The sequence below is a fragment of the Helianthus annuus genome, chromosome 4 (assembly GCF_002127325.2).
Source record: "Helianthus annuus cultivar XRQ/B chromosome 4, HanXRQr2.0-SUNRISE, whole genome shotgun sequence".
NCBI lineage: Eukaryota > Viridiplantae > Streptophyta > Magnoliopsida > Asterales > Asteraceae > Helianthus > Helianthus annuus.
Genome location: NC_035436.2, coordinates 7,419,399 through 7,426,849, shown reverse-complemented (window position 1 = coordinate 7,426,849; position 7,451 = coordinate 7,419,399).

Sequence of the window (7,451 nt, the reverse complement as noted above, 5' to 3'; positions counted from 1 at the left end):
CCATGCAAGCTCCCACTGAGTACCTATGGTCCTGCAAAGCATGTAGTAACGAGTCAACAACTAGTTGAGTGAGTTCACGGGTGGGCGTTCGTTTTAGTTGTTTCGAAAACAGTTTACTTTATCTGGCATCCTGCCGTGGGGGTTACCCCATAGTTTAAAAACGTGACATGTTCGTTCCCAGTTACTCCGGCACTCCGGCCGTGGGGGCTACCCCATGTAGTTATCAGGCATTTCGGCCGTGGGGGCTACCCCATGTACATCATCTGGCTCTCCAGCCGTGGGGGCTACCCCATGTGTATACTAGACTCGTTACCGTATCGATTGCTGACTGTAGTCATGTTTATGTGCCCTGAAAACATCAATGTCTATCATCATTGACGTGCCCCAGATCCATTAGTTCACGCCCGTCCTCTGCGGCACGGTGTGAGGCTTGTCAGACCTAAATAGCGCTATCTAACTAATGACCCGCTCGCCATTGGCCCGGCGATTAGTCGATACAAAAAGGAGGGACTTCGTGATAGAGTTTTAGTCTAGTACGTTTATCCGTCCATCCGGACGAGGAATCACATTCCTGAACCACTGACGTCCTACCCAAGGTAGACGAGGAACCACGTTCCTTAACCCCGTTCCCAACCCAGGGAATCCCATGCTTTGTAAAGGGTGTGAACTCACCTTGGTTTGCTCGGCAGTTAATCACAGAAAGTCAATCAAGTCGCAAGTAGTCAATAACGTCCTAACACGGATATCACGTATAATCAGATTCGAACCAAGTAGTGCACAAATGTTCAACACGTTTGGCAAGCACGTTTAGCAGTAACAGTTAACAGTCAACAGTAGCACATACGGTTCACAGGTTCAGCCCAACTACTTAGGCCCAAACACGTAAAAGCAGTTAACACAGAAGCCCATCAGTCTGGCCCATTAACTAAGGCCCAAAGTGTGGTCTCGAGTCGCAACCGGACTCGCAAGCATGGTCTCGAGTCATGCTGTATGTTGATCATGGATGGTTGCGAGTCGCAACCGGTGTCGCAACCGTAGTCTCGGTTCATCATGTTAAGGTCTCGAGTCGCAACGGGACTCGTAACCTGTGGTTTCGGCTTGTCCTGCTATGGTTGCGAGTCGCAACCGCGTGGTCTCGAGTCATCACGCTGTGGTTGCGAGTCGCAACTGCGTGATTGCGAGTCGGTAGCAGTCGTTTTCAAGTTCACGTGTTGATGCAGGTGTATCAGTCCCATTAGTACAATATAATCAGGCCCAAATCAGGAAACTACCAATAGCATTCCACTAACAGTTTTCCTAATCAGGTTACTAGTCAAAGATGGATCAAAATCACAAGGGTTTTCACATTCTTAACTATCATTCAAAGTGTTCTTCAAATGTTCAAACTCATATTCATCAAGTTCATAGCATATTTAACACTTATTTCAACCACAACTATGAACAATCATCAAGACATGATTTACTAGCATGCATTCTAACATGACAAACATACTCCTTAGCCGATTTGTTTAGTTTAAACACCCATTTTTCGGATCCAAACCCAAGTGTAACCAATATCATTATTCACCTTTTTTTTAACATACAATGAACCCATTTTTAACATCAAGCATTTATGCAAATTTTCAACACATAACAAGAACATTCATGAACCGATTTCTATGTATAACTCAACAACTTAACATATTGTCACATAATCTCATACAAACATAACATGAACACACTAACATTCAACAAAACATCAAGAACACTAACCGGTTGGTGATGTGTGTGTGTGTGCCGATCCGAAGTCCAAATCCGAGAGTTTCTTGTGTCAACCGAGTGGATCCGAGAGTCTTGGAAATGTGTTTGTGTTCTTAAGGCTTAGAGAGAAAAGTAGGAGAGTGTGTGGGTGTAATGTTTCAACAAATGGCAAAGTTAACTAAGGGTGGTGTATTTATAGTCAAGTTCCAAATGTGCACCCTTAGTGGGTTTCGAGTGGGGTTCACGGCCCAAAGGCCCAACCGGCCAAAGGTTCTCGGCCCAAGTTCACTCGAGACCTCATGGTCTCGAGTCGGGTTCTTTGTTGTTTCGTGTCGGGTTCTCGGGTCACATATAACACGTACACAAATATATACAAATGCACACATAACCAAGCACCTATCACATAAAAAGGTTCACGTTTATCATTAAGTTCAATCGGCCAACTAATCACATAACATACAAGCAAGTTACAACGAAAGGTTCTAGATTTCGAGTTGTCACAATTGGTATGGACTGGTTATCCCAACATCACGCAGAGATCTTGTGCAAAGAGAAGATTGTTCGTATCCCTCGTTCCGGTCGGGAACCTCTTGAAGTTCAAGACGACAAGAGTGGTGCAGTGGTTGGCATCATCTCCTTCCTGAAGGCCCAGAAGTGTTTACGAAAGGGTCACACTGCCATTTTGGCACTTGTCACTGACGCATCAACAAAAGAGAAGAGATTAGAGGACAACCCAGTTGTACGCGACTTTCCTCAGGTGTTTCCTGAAGACTTACCTGGGCTACCGCCTCATCGTCAGGTCGAATTCCAGATTGAACTAGCTCCAGGAGCAGCACCCATAGCTCGTGCACCATATCGCTTAGCCCCAACAGAACTGGAAGAACTATCGACACAGCTACAAGAACTCTTGGATAAGGGATTTATCCGACCTAGCTCTTCGCCTTGGGGAGTTCCAGTATTATTTGTGAAAAAGAAGGACGGTGCCTTCAGGATGTGCATTGATTATCGCGAGCTCAACAAGGTGACAGTGAAGAACCGCTATCCTCTTCCACGTATTGATGATTTATTCGACCAGTTGCAAGGGTCGAGCTACTACTCAAAGATAGATCTGAGGTCAGGTTACGATCAGCTGAGAGTCCGGGATGAGGACAACTCCAAAACCGCATTCAGAACCCGTTACGGCCACTACGAGTTTCTTATCATGCCATTCGGGTTAACGAACACGCCTGCAGTTTTCATGGATCTTATGAACAGGGTGTGCAAGCCTTATTTAGACAAGTTTGTGATTGGTTTCATCAATGACATTCTGATCTACTCCAAGAGTCAGGAGGAACACGAGCAGCATCTACGACTTATCTTGGAACTTCTTCGAAAGGAACAACTGTACGCCAAGTTTTCAAAATGCGACTTCTGGCTTCGTGAAGTCCACTTTCTAGGCCATGTGGTAAACAAGGATGGGATCCATGTTGATCCATCAAAGGTAGATTCGATCAGGAACTGGCCTGCACCGCGCACGCCAACGGAAATACGCCAATTCTTGGGTTTGGCGGGATATTACAGACGATTCATAAAATATTTCTCAAAGATTGCACAGCCGCTTACACTACTGACACAGAAGGGTGTCACCTACCGTTGGGGCAATACCCAGGAAACAGCTTTTCAGCACCTAAAGGATAGGCTCTGCAGCGCATCTATTCTTTCATTGCCAGAGTGCACGGACGATTTCGTGGTTTATTGTGATGCATCCATTTAGGGTCTTGGATGTGTGTTAATGCAGCGCGACAAAGTCATTGCCTACGCTTTGCGCCAACTTAAGGTTCACGAACGGAATTACACACGCACGATTTAGATCTGGGAGGTGTTGTTTTTGCACTTAAGATATGGCGACACTACCTGTACGGTACCAAGTGCACCATCTACACCGATCACAGGAGTCTCGAGCATATCTTCAAGCAGAAGGAATTGAACATGCGTCAACGTCGATGGGTTGAGCTACTTAACGATTACGAATGTGCCATCAAGTACCATCCAGGCAAAGCCAATGTTGTGGCTGACGCTCTCAGTCGAAAAGACACTCTACCTAGACGCGTGCGAGCACTACAGCTTACTATTCAGTCTGGTCTTCCTGCACAGATACGAGATGCTCAGGCAGAAGCATTGAAACTAGAAAACGTAAGGGCTGAAGCCTTACGTGGCTCAAGGCAACGATTAGAACAGAAGGAAGACGGCGCCTACTACGTAACGGGGCGTATTTGGGTCCCACTATATGGCGGTTTACGAGAACTTGTGATGGATGAAGCACACAAGTCTCGCTACTCGGTACATCCAGGTTCGGATAAAATGTACCACGACATCAGAACTACGTATTGGTGGCCTAGTATGAAGGCCCACATTGCAACTTACGTCGGCAAATGTTTGACTTGTGCGAGAGTCAAGGCGGAATATCAGAAACCATCAGGCCTACTTTAGCAACCCAAGATACCGCAGTGGAAATGGGAGGAAATTTCCATGGATTTCGTTACTGGCCTACCTAGATCCCAGCGTGGAAACGATACCATTTGGGTGATCGTGGATCGACTCACAAAGTCTGCACACTTCCTGGCTATTAAGGAAACGGATAAGTTCTCTACCTTAGCAGACGTCTACTTGAAAGAAGTTGTTTCGAGGCACGGAGTGCCAACCTCCATTATTTCGGATCGTGATGCACGTTTTACTTCAGAACTATGGCATGCAATGCACAAAGCTTTCGGCTCACGGCTAGACATGAGCACAGCTTATCACCCTCAGACGGATGGGCAGTATGAGCGCACGTTTCAAACCCTAGAAGACATGCTTCGGGCGTGTGTTATTGATTTCGGCAACAGCTGGGAAAAGCATCTCCCTTTAGTGGAGTTTTCATATAATAACAGTTACCACACCAGCATTCAGGCCGTTCCATTCGAGGCATTGTACGGACGTAAATGCCGGTCACCTCTCTGTTGAGCAGAGGTGGGGGATAGTCAAATCACAGGTCCAGAAATGGTAGTTGATGCTACTGAACGAATTGCACAGATACGACAACGTATGGCGGCGGCTCGTGACCGTCAGAAAAGTTACGCTGATAAGCGCAGGAAACCGCTCGAGTTCCAAGTTGGGGATCGAGTGCTACTCAAAGTCTCACCCTGGAAGGGTGTGGTTCATTTTGGTAAACGAGGCAAACTCAATCCGCGGTATGTTGGACCGTTCGAAATCACTGAAAGAATAGGCAAAGTAGCCTACAGACTAAACCTACCAGCTGAACTCGGTGTAGTTCACAACGTTTTCCACGTGTCGAATCTGAAGAAGTGTCTGTCAGATGAGACCCTCATAGTTCCTTTGAAGGAGCTCACTATCGACGAGCAGTTGCGATTCATCGAGGAACCAGTAGAAATCACGGACCGGGATGTTAAGGTCCTCAAGAACACTAGAATACCTCTTGTACGAGTTCGTTGGAAACTCCCGTCGTGGCCCAGAGTTCACCTTGGAACGAGAAGACCAAATGAAACTCAAGTATCCCCAGTTATTCGAAAACCTGCAACTAGTACTGAGGCTATTCGAAAACCGTGCAACTAGTACTGAGGCTGAAGTTACTACAGAATTTCGGGACGAAATTCCAAATCAACGGGGGGGTGATGTGACACCCCAGGGAAACCAGTAAACGATACAACTTAACTAGCTTCCTCAGTAACCGCATGCTAAATTTCGGGACGAAATTTCTTTCAAGTTGGGGATAATGTGACAACTCGTAACTTCAGGTTAATGCTTTAACTTAACACAATTAAGTTGGTCACACAATCTTTAGCATTTCATGGAACTATGTACTACTTTATGCATTATTTGACTTACATGAGAACTTTGTGCCTTAACTGTAAATTATATGTGGTGTGTGTGTTTTATGTAAAGGATGATACCTAGGGGTGTTTAGTGGTAATAGTGAAAATAAAACAAAACCCCTTAACCCTAATCATTCTCACCAATTTCAATCATACGGCACTTCAAATCATTCTCTCTACAACCATTCCTCTCATCATTCTTGGCTATCATTCTTGGCTACACAAGTTCCCTTGCATCAATCTTGATCTTCCAATCCATCTAGAATCAATCTAAGGTAAACGTTTAATGATTATTTGTTGTTAATCCTTGATTATGTGATTCATGCAAAACCCTAGTTTTACAAACAATGACTCTGTGTATATTGAAAAACCAGATTGTTTTTGCAATAGTTTGTGGATAGTTGTGTAAACAAATGCCTGACAATTGGATGCCTGATATGATAGAATTGGTTGATTGTTGATTACTTACAGCATTTGCCAAAGAATGATAAGTAGGGTTTTGATCGTAAACGTAATTGTTCCATTGGAAACTGTGATTTGGTTGTGAATATTTTTGCATGATGTGTAGTCTGACTTTTGTGATGATGTGTAGTCCGAGTTTTATTTTTTTATGTATAGTCTGAGTTTCATGAATAAAGTATGATCCGAACTTTGATTAAATGTTATATAGTCCGAATTTTGTAAAGGACTCGTGGTCCAAATTTTTGAAGAATGCTTGGTCCGAATTTTTATAAGGGAATCCTCAGGTCCGAATTTTATATGAGATGCATAGTCTGAGTTTTTATGAATGCTTACATGGTCCGAATTTTGTGTAAAGGAGTTATTTGGTCCGACTTTTGTAAAGGAGTAACAAGGTCCGAGTTTTAAGAGGAGGTGACGGGTCCGAGTTTTGAGAGGGGGTGTATGGTCCGACTTTTGTTGCTTGTATGGTCTGAGTTTTATTGATGCACAACATGTCCGAGTTTTATGGATGCATAATGTCCGAGTTTTGTTAATGCATGTTTGGTCTGAGTTTTGATTGAATGATATATATAGTCCGAGCTTTACAAGTGATGCATGTTCCGAGTTTGTATGTGATGCAGGGTCTGAGTTTTATGAATAATACATGATCCGAGTATATTAGAAGATCCTTAGGTATGAGTTTTAGTTATTGTTTAATGCTAAGTTCAAAACCATGTATGAAGAACACCTTGCATGCCACTGTATGTTACTGTATGATACTGTGTATTACTGAATGTTACTGTATGTATGTGTAATCTATGTTATGTCAATCTGTAAACAATTATCACACGGAACACAGTTGTTTGAACACCAAGGAATTGTAAACCCTAATTGAACGTAAACACTTACATCGAGTTTATGTGCAATGTACCTTAGGTCGTGTGTAAGGGACCTAACCATTAATTAACACTAGAAGCACAATAACATACCGAGCAAACCAAGGTGAGTTCACACTCTTACCAAGGCATGGGATTCCCGGTGGGTAGGGAATGGGATTGAAGGAAAAGGATTGATGAATTATTTGGATTACACTGTTATTAGACTATCTACCATCGTCCTCGGTTGCGAAGGACCCTTACGTAAAACCTACGTAATACTTGTGCTTACTACTGTCCTCAGGGTTCGAGGGACACTTACGTAAAACCTACGTAAACTCATACATACTACTGTCCTAGGGTTATGAAGGACACTTATGTAAAACCTACGTAAACCCCCGCGTACCACTGTCCTCGGGATAAGAAGGACACTTACGTAAAACCTACGTAAACCTCGTACGTACTACTGTTCTCGGATTAAGAAGAACACTTATGGTTACCTCTAGTCTAGTACATACACATATGGGAAGCCCCCACAAAATGA